This window comes from Panthera pardus, unplaced genomic scaffold (genome assembly GCF_024362965.1).
Source record: "Panthera pardus isolate Hobbes unplaced genomic scaffold, ASM2436296v1 HiC_scaffold_6, whole genome shotgun sequence".
Taxonomy (NCBI): domain Eukaryota; kingdom Metazoa; phylum Chordata; class Mammalia; order Carnivora; family Felidae; genus Panthera; species Panthera pardus.
In genome coordinates, this window is record NW_026526991.1 from 57,245,109 (window position 1) to 57,259,739 (window position 14,631).

Sequence of the window (14,631 nt, forward strand, 5' to 3'; positions counted from 1 at the left end):
ATTCCGGTTCCAAGGATGACTCAAGGTAAAGCATTCAGTTCAGCCTAGGAGTATAGGTCTCTAGTGCCGACCAATTACACCAAGGAATGGTTTTCCAGCATCCTAACATTTTACGCTTCTAGACAAAATTACTTGAGCCTGGAACCAATGACAGTAAATAATTTTTGCCAACAGTCAAAAGGCTGCGTCCTCATAATTGGGAAATGAATCTTCTCACTGTTGCTTTTCTCCCTGGTTCTATTGTTTCCTCTCAGCTTTCATACCAGTTCCACTATTTTCTCTTTCATTAGTGTGCTACCAAATCTCTCAAATGAAAGAGAGAAGGCAGATTGTTTTCTGTATTTTTCTTTAAAAATTCACTTCAGACTCAGAAAACATATGTAGCTGTCAAATGAAAATAATTAATACCATTTCTGTGTTACACTGTACTTTGGACAGTAAGATAACTATTTTTTTAAATGCTTCTGACTTGGCTTAGCTCTAGGAAATTAGGTTTCCCATATCTATAATCTATTATATGATTAATGTGCATAGTGTTCACCTTCAAAAGCATCCAAAATAAGGAACTCAGTGCGTTGGCTCATTATTTATTTTCACATTAGCCGATATTTAACTTTATCCTTTTATTCTTTTTTAATCTTTTTTCAAGCTTCGATTCCCACTATTATGCTTCTTGATGGTTACTGGTATTGATTGACAATATTAAGCTGAAAAGGGAGTAGAAGAAATGCTAAATCTTTCAAAAATACACAATCATACTATTTAAAGATATAATCTATACTAAGGACAAACAACTCATGATACCCACGACTTTCTCCAGGGAAGAACCAGATATTCATTGGTTTATATGAACCCATAGAAAAGTTTACAAAAGACCTAAACACTACCTTCATAAGATAAACTTGGATTTTAAAAAGTTTGTGTTACATTCACATAAATCCTCCTCAGCATTGTGATGGGCCATGTAAATGTTACTACTTGAATGTGGCAGATGAATTTCTTGTGTTTTAGATAGTGAATAATATTAGTTCTGATTAGGAGGAAGAGAACTTACATTGAGCACTGACTTGACTTTGTCAGTCACTTTTAACACATCATCTCATTGTATAATCACATGCAGTGAGTACTTTGCTTTGCGTTTTACAAATTTAAAAACTGAGGATCAGAGTGACGTTCTTAAATAGCTCCACTGGAGTTTATATTTAGTCTGACTCAAAGGCTATAGTGACTCTTTTCACTGTATTATGTAGCCTCCCTAAATGAAGCCTCTCTTCTCAACAAGTCTGTGAGGACAGAGGTGATATGGCACCCAGAAGGGGGCAATGAGAAGATAGGAGAAGGTCCTCAGTGCCTTTTCCAAACAGCCCACAAAGATCCTAGGAGATTTCAACCTAGTCATGAAGTCATAGATTAAAACCTACAAACTATCTAGGGGCGCCTGGGTGGCTCAGTCGGTTAAGCGCCCGACTTCAGCTCAGGTCACGATCTCACGGTCCGTGAGTTCGAGCCCCGCGTCGGGCTCTGGGCTGATGGCTCGAGCCTGGAGCCTGCTTCCGATTCTGTGTCTCCCTCTCTCTCTGCCCCTCCCCCGTTCATGCTCTGTCTCTCTCTGTCTCAAAAATAAATAAAACGTTAAAAAAAATTAAAAAAAAAACCCTACAAACTATCTAGTTTAGCGTAGAATTAAAGAGTCATAAAACGACTTACTATTTTCCATCCAACTGTATATTACATGATGAGCTCTAGGGCATTTTCCGGAACAAATATCTACTGAAAACAACTGGTAAAAAGCAACATTAGAAATAAAATAAGTGTCTGTTGAAGGTGATACAGTGCCACCTCCCCTGTGAGTGTAAACCAGACATGACAGGGGAGGTGGGAGACTAAAATTTAAAGACATAGTAAAGGCATCATTTCTATTCCCTAAACACCTGTCCTTTTACCTAAAACCAGCAGAAAAGGGGAAGATACAGAGAATGAAGAGGCATGGTCCCAGGAGAAAGGGCACAATCAGACACTTGTTACAACGTGGCTTTTCCTAGTTCAATCCCTCTTTCCAGTCCCTGGAGCAGCTGGCCAGTACTAAGCCCTGTAGTATGCACCGAAGATTTGGAACTGACTTTCCAAGGGCTCACAGTCTAATTAGGGAGATGAGGTAAGTACACTAATTACTGCAATTGTAGGTAAAACGTCACAATTGTGGGTAAGACGTCACACACACCGTAAAGCAAAATACAGAAATTCTTGAGGGCAACAATGAAGACCCCGTGGGTGACATTTGGGCCAGACTGGATGGGTGTCATGTTCAAAGGGTAGAGGTGAGGCACCAGCAAAGACATAAAAAGGTGGACGTCTTTCAGATTTAACACTTGTTTCCTGGGTTGCAGACTGAAGTACCATTGATGGCCGCCATGCTGTGGAGGGCCCAGCACACAGCGGGAAGGATTCCATATCTAACTGGTGACCTTTGAAAGCGTTATCTCCAGAGAGTGGAAAGGTCTAAAGTTAAGCCACAAAGTGTGGTTTGTCTTCCTGAATCCAGTGACCAACCCTAGCACTCTTTTCTCTCCTCCCGTTAGGCTGCCAAGAGTCTGAAATTTGATTCAACGCCTGAAAAGTCATTTTCTCGCTTCCTACCCCCCTTGGAAGACTTCATTGGTGATACATTCAAAGTAAAATAAGCAGAGTAATCAAAAGAGAAAATGGAGTGGTAGCAGGAAGTGTTAGCAAGCAAGAGATAGGCCAAAAGAGATGAATGGACCCTGAGGATGGGAGGGAGAAGTCTGTACACCAGCCATCCTCCTGCATCCCCCAACTCAGGCTCCCCTGCAGAAAGTGAAGGTTAACTGGTGAGAAAAAAAGAGGGCTCCAAGTTTCTGAGGGATTCAACAGATGCATAAGCAATGAGCACAATCGTTAAACACACAACTTTGGAGTCAGACAGATGCCAATTTGGATATACACTTCCTGGCTGTGTGAACCTGAGCGAGTTACAACCTCTCTGGTCCTCAGTTTTCTCATCTGTAAAATGGGAATGCCAGTAGTACCTGCCTTAGGGGGTTGTTGCAGAGAAAAATGAGGGGATACAAGATAAAGACTCTAGCCCAGGGAACCCTATAGAAGACTTCCATAGTGGCCTATAACTTTACATGGAAATACAGGTCAGCTAAACGGCACTTTAATTCATTCAGAGAATGGAAGACACAAACCCTCCATACCCCCTGTGTATGTGGGGTGTGTGTGTGTGTGTGTGTGTCAGAAAAAACTTTAGGCTCAAATTGTCTGTTGTTTTCTTGTATTAAAGAACACTACCCAGAACCACAGACATTTAATGCCATTCTGGGGAAGAATTAGAAATCAAGCCACCAATTACATGGGAAGGAGAACTGATGGTTGTGGAGATTTAGCATCCAAAGCGCAGGACTAGCAAAAGCCATCTCAACTGAGGTAAGAGTCCCAGGATGTGAAAAGCAGATATGTTTATCTACCAGAAAAGCTGTGCTCTGGTCACACACACAGACCAAAACAAATAGTATTGGTTAGAGTGGTATTGTGAAAACACAGTTCACACCTGTCCTATTTCATTGTTTGGAACATCTAAAAGATGTCGTGAGTCTCAGACCTCCAGACCACACAAGGTGAGGCTGGAGACCACTGGTGAGATCCAACGTGCCCATCTCCCTGGGGAGAGGAGGAGAGATCAGCAGTGACGGGGGCAGAGGCTGCCCAGGAGGATCAGGGCTAGACAGTTCACCTGGAGGAGTAGGGGTGACAACTTTTTGGAACAAACAAGGACTATGGGGGCTTGAACCTGCCCCTGTGGCTGGGAGGCCCCCGAGTGCTCTGGATGGGGCCACATTCAGCCCAGAGCCTCCCAAACTCCTTTGACGGGGACTTGGCGAGCTTAGTACCTAGAGGAAGAATTCCACTGTGCCTTGACTTTTTCCAAAAGCGCCCAGAGCTAAAGACTGTAGAAAAATTAAAATGTTCCAAGAATGGCCACTTATGACAAGTCAAAACTGTTGCCTCATTCAGGCTGCTCTACAGATATGGTCTCACTGGGTCAAAGAACCAAAATGCAAATGGCCACTAGCGTGTATCTCTCCCAAGAACCTAGTGCTTGACTGGTGCCATCTTTCTCAAGAAAATTTATCTGTGTGTAGACAGAGACTTCATCTTGTTTACATGAAGCATTTTGACAAATTAACTGGCATCTGCCAAGCCAAAGTCCAGGAGCTTCCTCAGGGAAGTTGAGTACAATCAGCAGTTTCAGAAAAAAACAGCAACAACACAGAAAACCACTTTAATGCAAAGCCTCTTCACCTTCCAACGGAGGTGAAGACTACAGCTGCAGACATCTCAAAGACCCTTAATCCTGAGGTCACAGTATTAAAGGAAAGTTTCAAACAGGTCCTGGAAACGCCCGCGGTGCCCGAGGAAGATCCACAGCCCAGTCCTCGTTTGATACACAGCACTTCCTTCCTCTCCAGAGCCCCAATCTGTGGCTACAAACTTGTCGTTTCTTTAGTTAACATCCCTAACATGGCCTTTCTTGGATGAGATAAATATATCAACGTAGTCCATACATGAAAAAGAACTAATGATTTTTATTACGGAAAAGCAGGCTGGGTGAAATGTGCACTTGGATTTAATTACCTTTGTCAGCAGTCCAAAGACTTCAAGGAGAAACTTGGAGGAAGCCCCTCCAGTGGATAAATGGAAAATCTCCAACAGCTCCAATTCTCTGTAGTAGGCTCTGACCTCAATTCAGCTGGAGTCAGATTTTACCGTGGGTAGTGTTTTTACGAGTCCGTTTGAGGAACGAAGAATCAATTATTAAAACAAAAGACCTTAAACTTGGAATGAAAAATCACAAGTTAACATAGTGACTTTGCCTTTCATATACTGTAGCCTGTTAAAGGGGGAAGAGGCCTTTGAAGTCACCTCATCCAGCTCTTTCATTTTACAGATGAGGGAGATGGAATCCAAAGAGCATTGGTGGCTTGCCCAAGGTCACCTCTATCCTTAGAAATGCTCTTTCCACGATGCAACGGTGACTTCAGCTTGAAATTTGCTAGGTAAAATGCCATTCCCAGGGCACCCTTTCACTGTTGGTACTAAAGGACGGCAGGTACCAGCAGATTAGCATCTCGTTTTTCTACTGAAAGGTACTTATGCTCAATACCTGGTTTGACTGTTAAGTACATCTGTATTTACAACCACGTTGTGTTCACAGTGTTTGTAAACCGGTGGGTTAGAATTTGAACTACATTGAAATGGTAGATTGGTGTCAAAACAACTCACAGATATGTATTTAAATCATGACAAAACTGCAACGGGCACCTGGGTGGCTCAGTCGGTTGAACGTCTGACTTCGGCTCAGGTCATGATCTCGCGGTCCGTGAGTTCGAGCCCCGCATCGGGCTCTGTGCTGACAGCTCAGAGCCTGGAGCCTGCTACCGATTCTGTGTCTCCCTCTCTCTCTGCTCCTCCTCTGCTCACACACTCTCTCTCTCTCAAAATAAATAAACGTTTAAAAAAATTTTTTTGAAAAAGAAAGAAAACAGCAATACTTGTGCAATTCTTGCAATTAACAATTTAGAGAAAATATAAAAGCAATCCATTCCAAAGTAAATTGTCAGTTTTTCGTTATCATGAATGTTGATGCTTAAAGAAAAGCAGGTTTAATAAGTAGTCATTTAGCAAGAATATACTGGGTAACATGAGATTGAGTGCCTGTCTCCAAGAAACCACAGAAGCTTGGAAGGGATTAGAAAACAAAGAGAATGGGGTGAGAGATATGCCCTAGGCACTGAAGGAACACAACTCCCCGGGGAGATCAAGAGGGCCCTTGCAGAGGAGGTGACTTCTGATTTAGTACTCAGAGGATGAGTAGGAGTTTGACAGAACAATGAAGAAAGGAATGTCATCCCAGGAAGTAGACAGAAGTGTGGTGTGGCTATTCTGATGAGAATCTGAGCACTCTCAGGGTCTAATTATCTCTCATTTCACTTAAAAATGTGGAGATTCCCTTTTGGCTTCATGCAGATATTTCACCACCACTGTTCATGCTCCTCGTCATAATAAAGATTGTATTTAGCTATGAGTGGAAGAAAAAAAAGAGCACAAGGAAAGGTTATGGAGCAAGAACTGAAAAAGGGTGGGAAGACCCAGCTCAAAGGCCACCTTTTTGTCATCCGTATAGGAAGGTGGGTTCTTGATGTATCATTTTAAGTCTTTTACAACACTGCGTGTGGCATATATTAGGTACTTAGCAAACATTTATCTGTTGGGGTGAAAAGTTACAAAGTTCCATAAAAATATACTACTTTATAACCACAAGGAAGGCTGTAACAAAGTAGACAGAGCATAATAAGTGTGGATGTAAGAGGATATGGAGAAATGGAGACCCGTATACATTGCTGGTAGGAATACAAAATGGTGCCGGTACTTTAGAAACAGTTTGGCAGTTTTTCAAAAAGTTAAGCATAGAGTTACCATATGACAGTTGTACTCCTAGGTATATACCCAGAAGAAATGAAGGCACATCCACACACAAATGTGTACATCAATGTTCATAGCACATTATTCGTGTTAACCAAAAGACGGAAACAACCCAAGTGGCCATCAACTAATGAGTGGATACATAAAATGTGATCTATCCATACAATGGGATATTATTCGGCCACAAAAAGAATGAAGTACTGATACATGTTACAACATGAATAAACTTTGTAAACACTACATTAAGTGAAAGAATCAAGTTAGACCCAAGACCAAATATGGTATAAATTGCATTTGCATGGAATTTCTGGAATAGCCGTATTTACAGAGACAGAAAATAGATTAGTGGTTGCCTAGGGATTGGAGGAAGTGGGAAGGAACTGCCTACAGGGTTTATTTGGGAGTTATTGAAAATGTTCTAAACTTCCTCATGGTGATGTTTGCATAGTTCTGTCAATATGCAAAAATACATGAACTGTACACTTTATTTTTTTATTTTATTTTTTACTTTAATTATAGTATGGTTAACATATACTACTATATTCGCTTTTAGGTATAAAATATAGTGATTCAGTAATTCTATACATTACTCAGTGTTCATGATTATAACACTACTCTTAATCCCCTTCACCTGTATTATCTATCCCCCACCCACCTCCCCTCTGGTCACCACCAGTTTGTTCTCTGTAGCTAAGAGTCTGTTTCTTGGCTTGACTCTCTCTCTCTTTTTTTTTCCCTTTGCTTATTTGTTTTTCTTCTTACATTCCACAGATGAGTGAAATCACGTGGCATTTGTCTTTCTCTGACTCATTTCACTTAGTCTTATACACTCATTACAAACATGTCATTGCACATGGCAAGATTTCATTCTTTTTTTATGGCTGGTAATATTACACTGTGTATGTATACCACATCTTTATCCATTCATCTATCAATGGACACTTGAAATGCTACCATAGTTTGACTATTGTAAATAATGCTGCAATAAATATAGGGGTGCGTGTATCCCTTTGAATTAGTGTTTTTATATCTGGGGGGTAAATACCCAGTAGTACAATGACTGCATTGTAGGGTAGTTCTATTTTTACTTTTTGGAGGAACCTCCGTACTATCTTCCACAGTTTGCATTCCCACCAACAGTGCACAGGCATTCCTTTTTCTCCACATCCCAGCCAACACTAATTTCTTGTGTTTTTGATTGTGGTCATTCTGACATGTGTGAGGTGGTATCCCATTGTGATTTTGACTTGCATTTCCCTGATTATCAGTGATGTTGAGTATCTTTTCATATGTCTGTTGGCCATCTACATGTCTTCTTTGGAAAAATGCCTATTTTTTAACTGAATTGGTCATCTTTGGAGTGTTGAGTTTTATAAGATCTTTATATATTTTGAATACTAACCCTTTGTCAGACATGTCATTTGCAAGTATCTTCTCCCATTCAGTAGGTTGTCTTCTGGTTTTGTTGTTTTCTTTGCTGTGCAGAAGCTTTCTATTTTGATGTAGTTCTGATAGTTTGTTTTTGCTTTTGTTTCCCTTGTCTTAGGAGACTTATCTAGAAAAATGTCACTATAGCTGATATCACAGAAATTACTGCCTGTCCTCTCTTCTAGGATTTTTATTGTTTCAAGTCTCACATTTAGGTCTTTAATCTATTTTGAGTTTGTGTTTTGTCTTGTGTAAGAAAGTAGACTAGGTTCATTTTTTGCATGTAGCTTTCCAGTTTTCCCAACACTACTTGTTGAAAAGACTCTCTTTTCCCCATTGCATATTCTTGCCTCCTTTGTCAAAGATTAATTGACCGTGTGACCATGGGTTTATTTCTGGGCTATCTTGTTCTATTGATTTATGTGTCTATTTTTGTGCCAGAACCATACTGTTTTGACTACTACAGCTTTGTAGTATAACTTGAAATCTAGGTTTGTTATACCTTCAGTTTTTTCTTCTTTTTCAAGATTGCTTTGGCTACTCGGGGTCTTTTGTAATTCCACACAAATTTTAGGATTGTTTTCTCCAGTTCTGTGAAAAATGCCATTGGTATTTTGATAAGGGTTCCATTAAATCTATAGATTGCTTCAGGTAGTATGAACATTTTAACAATATTTATTCTCCCATTCCATGACATGGAATATCTTTCCATTTGTTTGTAGCATCTTCAGTTTCTCTCATCACTGTTTTATAGTTTTCAGAATATAAGTTTTTCACCTTCTTGGTTAAGCTTATTCTTAGGGATTTTGCTATTTTGAGTGGAATTATAAGTTGTATTGTTTACTTACTTTCTTTTTCTGTTATTTCATCTTTAGTATATAGAAATGCAACAGATTTTTGTATCCTGTGCTGGATTCTCTCATCTGTTCTAGTAGTTCTTTAGGTGGAGTCTTTTAGGGTTTTCTGTATGTGGTATCATGTCATCTGCAAATAATGAAAGTTTTGCTTTTTCCTGACCAATTTGGGTGACTTTTATTTCTTTTTCTTGTCTGATTGCTATGGTTAAGACTTTCAGGACTATGTTGAATAAAAGTAGCGAGAGTGGACATCCTTGTCTTCTTCCTGATCTTAGGGGAAAAACTCTCAGTTTTTCACCATTGAGTATGACACTAGCCGTGGGTTTTTCATATATGGCCTTTATTATGTTGAGGTATGTTCCCTCTAAACCTACTTTGTCGAGAGTTTTTACCATTAATGGATGTTGTACTTTGTCAAATACTTTTTCTGTATCAATTGAAATGACCATATGGTTTTTATTTTTTCTCTTATTGATGTGATGTATCACATTGATTGATTTGAGAATATTGAACCACCTGTGTATCCCAGGAATAAATCCCACTTGACCATGGTGAATGATTCTTTGATGTATTGTCATATTTAGTTTACTACTATTTTGTTGAGGATTTTTGTATCTATGTTCATCAGAAATTTTGGCCCGTGGTTCTTTTTGTGCTGTCTTTGTATGGTTTGGGTATGAGTATAATGCTGGCCTTATAGAATCAATTTGGAAAGTTTCCTTTGCCCTTCTATTTTTTAGAATAGTTTCTGAAGAATAGGTTAATTCTTCTCTAAATGTTTGGTAGAATTTGCCTGTGAAGCCATCCTGTCCTGGACTTTTGTTTATTGGGAGTTTTTTGATTAGCAATTCAATTCCTTTGCTGGTAACTAGTCTGTTCAAATTTTCTACTTCTTCCTGTTTCTCTTTTGGTAGGTTATGTTTCCAGGAATTTATCCATTTCTTCTAGGTTATCCAATTTGTTGGCATATACTTTTTTACAATATTCCCTTGTAATTCTTTGTTTTTCTCATATTGGTTGTTATTTCTCCTCTTTCATTTCTGATTTTGTTTATTTGAGTCCTCTTCTCTTTTTCTTTTTGATGAATCTGGCTAACAGTTTATCAGTTTTGGTGATCTTCAAAGAATCAGCTCCTGGTTTCAATGATCTTTTCGTTTTTTGTTTTGTTTTGCTTTGTTTGTGGTTCTTTGTTTTTAGTTTCTATTTCATTTATTTCTGCTCTAATCTTTATTATTTTCTTCTTTCTACTGGTTTTGAGTTTTGCTTATTCTTTTTCTAGCTTCTTTGCATGTAGTGTAGGTTGTCTATTTCAGATTTTCCTTGCTTCCTGAGATAGACCATATTGCTATAAAATTTGTTCTTACAACAGCTTTTGCTGCATCCCAAAGATTTTGGATCATTGTGTTTTCATTTTCATTTTTCTCCATGTATTTTTGTATTACCTCTTTGATTTCATGGTTGACCCATTCATTGTTTAGTAACGTGTTATTTAACCTTCATGTATTTGTGTTGTTTCCAGATTTTTCTTGTGGCTGACTTCTAGTTTCAGAGCATTGAGGTCAGAAAAGATGCGTGGTAGGATTCCAATCTATTTGACTTGGTTGAGACTTGTTTTGTGGCCTATGATCTATTCTGGAGAATGTTCCATGTGCACTTGAAAAGCATGTGAATTCTGTTGTTTTAGGATGGAATGTTCTGATACATCTCAACTGTATACTTTAAATGGATGAATTATATGGTATGTAAATTGTATCTCAATAAGCTTTTTTTTTTAAGTCACAGGGTAACCACACCTATGAAATTCTTTTATTCATTCATTCAACATTGTTTAAGCCCTTACTTTATGCCACACACTGCTGGAGGCCTGATACAAAATAAAGAAGACAAAATCCCTACCTTTAAGACATTTACATTTAGGGCTGGGGAGGACAATAAACACACACACACACACACACACACACACACACACACACACAATCAAGGGACTGGATAAACATAGTGAGTTAAAAACAGGGCCTTATAAATGCCCCTCTCTCCTAAATCCCAATAAAATGACTGCCAAGGACTAAAAAGTTATAAAAGCAGAGACAAAGATAAAAGAATAGGAAATAATCCCAGGGAAAACATGACACAAAAGTTCTCTAATACAGAAAACAGAGATAAATGATACTTTGACATATCCAATGGGAAATCACTAAAAGCTTTTAAGCAAGTAGAGTGATTTGAATTAACAATGAGACTATTACTCTGGCTGTTATGTGCAGAATGGATAAAGGAGAAAGAGAACGGAAGTCAGGGGAACAATTAGATGATACTGCCATAGTCTAAATAAGTGAAGATGCCATGTGAACAGTGGAACAGAAAAAAATGGTATTGGATTTGGGACCTGTCTTGAAGATAGAACCAGTGGGACTTGCTGAAAGATTGGCATGAAGAGAGAAAGGAATCAAAAATGACCACTAAATATTTTAGTTAAGCACCTAGGTAAATGTATCATTTTCTCAAAGGAAAATGGAGTGGCATGGAGAAAGAAAGATTTGGAGATGGGGGGCAAGGAATTGGGAATCAAGCATTTGAACTTGTTAGGCCTTTTGTGCTCGTAAGACATCCAAGTGCCCAAAATGAGTGTTGAGCAAATGTTGTATGTAAATTTGGACTGGAGGTGTAAATTTGGAAGTCAACAGCACATATATATGTTCAAAGTCATAGAACCAAGAGGAGAAGAGGGCCCAGATCTGAACCATAAAGCATTTAGAGGTGAGGTGCAGGATCCAGCATTTTTCTGGACTTCTTTTGTTCTTTAAGTTTACTTGTGAAGTATTTTACCCTAATATGTTTTAAATTATCTTCTAATGCTTCTGCTTTCCATGCCATGTAAGGAAGGTTTTCCCCACTCAACATAATAAAATTATTCTCTTTAGCACAGTAGATGGGCTAAAGATTGGAACAGAAGCAAAAGGTGATAAGCTGTGGCAATCACACAACTCATCTCATTTCCTTCTTTTCTTTCTGGGATCCCTGACCTTCATCTTCTAAAGTCCAGCATCCTGAAAACCATCCCACATATGTTTATAGCATGCTTAATATAAATGAAGATATAATAAATGATTTATATAGAAAAATTTCATTGTGGTACAAATAAAATATGCATACATAAATAGAGACATTCTGATAAATGTGTATGTAATTTACAAGTTCATACAAAATGAACTGGAATGATATATAGCAAACAATTAACAGTGGCTCCCCTCACAAGTAAAGAAACAAAGGTAAAGTGGAGATCACTTTCTATTTTACTTTATGCACCTTTTCAGTGTCTTCATCTCTGGAGTATTCATATATTATCTTTACAAATTATTATAAAATAAGTAAAATGTTGATAAGAACATCTTGAATCATTACCTCTAGCTACCCTCTTTAATTCAGTGAACTGCATGGAAGAAGGGGTGTTTGTCTGTGACTGACTAGCTCACATATCAGTTCAACCAATATTGTTTTCTCTATGTTGTGATTTCCCATTAAGGCTTCCTACACTGTATCTGTCTCCCATGTTTTGAAAAGCTAATCATTTAATTCAGATAATAAGAGCAGGACAATTTAAGTCAACAAATGTATACTACCTTAAATTCAGTTTCAGAAAAATAACCGCATCAACTATAATATGAAATATAGCTATGGCTATTACTATCCCCTCTGAAACTTTCTTGCTGGTGGAAAGCCTGGTTTGTCTCCAGAGAAAATAGGGAGACTGTCAAGCAATTCCACTACATGGTACAACCCATCCTACCATCTCTAAACATCTGATTTCTTCTTTTGAATACCGTATTTAAGTTAGATGATAGGTTTTGCATCATAAATTGATGGAAAAAATGCTTGTGCAATCAAATGTCAATCTTGTTTCCAGAGCTTAGGACCCAAAATGTAAATTCCACTATATATTTTGAATGCACTTTAAATAAAAGAGCTCAGCAAGACAGATGAGTCTGGATATAAAGAAATGCTTCTTAATGGGTCTCCAAGTGATGTGTCAATCCCCCAGGTATTCTGAAACTCAAGTGGTAAAGGAAAACTGTTTCTCTACTCACAGTACTTCTGTCACAAATGTGTCCATTTTCCACACTAAGCATTTCTCCAGTTCTCTGCAAACACCAGCTGGGTATCCTATTTAATTAAACTCTGACACTGGCTACCCTGAGTTACCACAGACACCACAGGTTAATGGCTCAGTCCCATAAGGCTGCCCTCTACTACAGATGCCAATTTCAAGTGGTTAGCTTCCAGGTTACCCACTCTTCTGTCTGGCTTGGCTACTAATCATGGGTACCCTCACCCCTCGCCAGGTTCAGTGATTTGCTCCAGTGGCTCACAGAACTCAGGGAAACACAGCATTTATGTTTACTGGTTTATTGCAAACACTACTGCAAAGTATACACATGAACAGCCAGTTGCAGAGGTGCGATAGGGTGAGGTCTAGAAGAGTCTTGTGCGTAAGAGCTTCTGTCCCCGTGGGGTTGGGGTGCACCAGAACATGGGTACTGTCACCAACCTGAAAGCTCTCCTAATCCCACGGACTGGGCATTTTTATGGGGGTTTCATTACATAGCCATGATCGATTATTAACTCAATCTGCAGCCTCCATCCTCCCCAGAGGATGATGAGTGAGTTGAAAGTTCCAAGCTTGTAACCATGACTTGGTCTTGGGTGACGAGCTCCAGGAGCCTGCCAAGGGTCACCTCATTAGAACAAAGACATTCCTATCACCCAGGAATTTCCAAGGGATTTAGAAGTTCTGTGTAAGATGCTCTTATCACGCCTGTCACTCAGTAAATTGCAAGGATTTTAGGAGCTCTGTATCAGAAACTGGAGGCAAAGATCAAATATTCTTATTACATCATAGATGGGCCACCACATAATATAATATAAAATATATCAAACTTTTTTCTTTCTATAGGCAGAGAGATGACACAGATGGTCTCTAGAGGTGCCTTCAAGATTTAGGTTTCCTTTAAACCTATCATATATTTTGTATGCCTATAAACACACACATAAACGGGCCATGAATGCTTACTTTGATCTCTGACATTTGACTGTCAAGTTACTTTAGATCTTGAGTAGGTAGGTTAACCTTCAAAAGTACCAGAGTTTGGGAATGCCTGGGTGGCTCAGTCGGTTAAGCATCCAACTTTGGCTGAGGTCATGATCTCGCCGACCGTGAGTTCGAGCCCCATGAGTTTGAGCCCTGCATGGAGCTCTGTGCTGAGAGCTTGCAGCCTGCTTCAGGTTGTGTCTCCCTCTGTCTCTGCCCCTCCCCCGCTCACTCTATGTCTCTCTCTCCTTCAAAAATAATTATTTTTTAAAAATTCAAAAGTACCAGAGCTTTAGCTGTCAGGGTTGTAGGAAAAAATAGAGTTTAATACTTTGAGATTCAATTGACTAACATGTGAAAGCACCACAACGTACCCAGAACCTGGTAAAAGCCAGGGGTGATATTCAAAAGATTTTACAATCAGTATGGCATAGTCACCCACCAATCAGAACAAACACCAGCTATAAACCTTTAATAGAAATATACAACGGCAAACGGGCAAAATTATCAGGGCTGATAAAAGCTCAATAAATGTTTGGATTTTTTTTTCTTATGTGCCTCTGTCCACATAGAGTTTGTCAAGCTAGAATTAATATTTATGAGACATTATAATCACAGTATATATACTTTATTAATTGAGTTATATAATTGTATTTACATTTTATTCGTTAATCTCTTCTTGATACTGGAGGACTACAGAAAGCTATGTCCCAAGAACCTGGAAATAGGAGAAATAAGATCTCCCTCTTGAGAGTC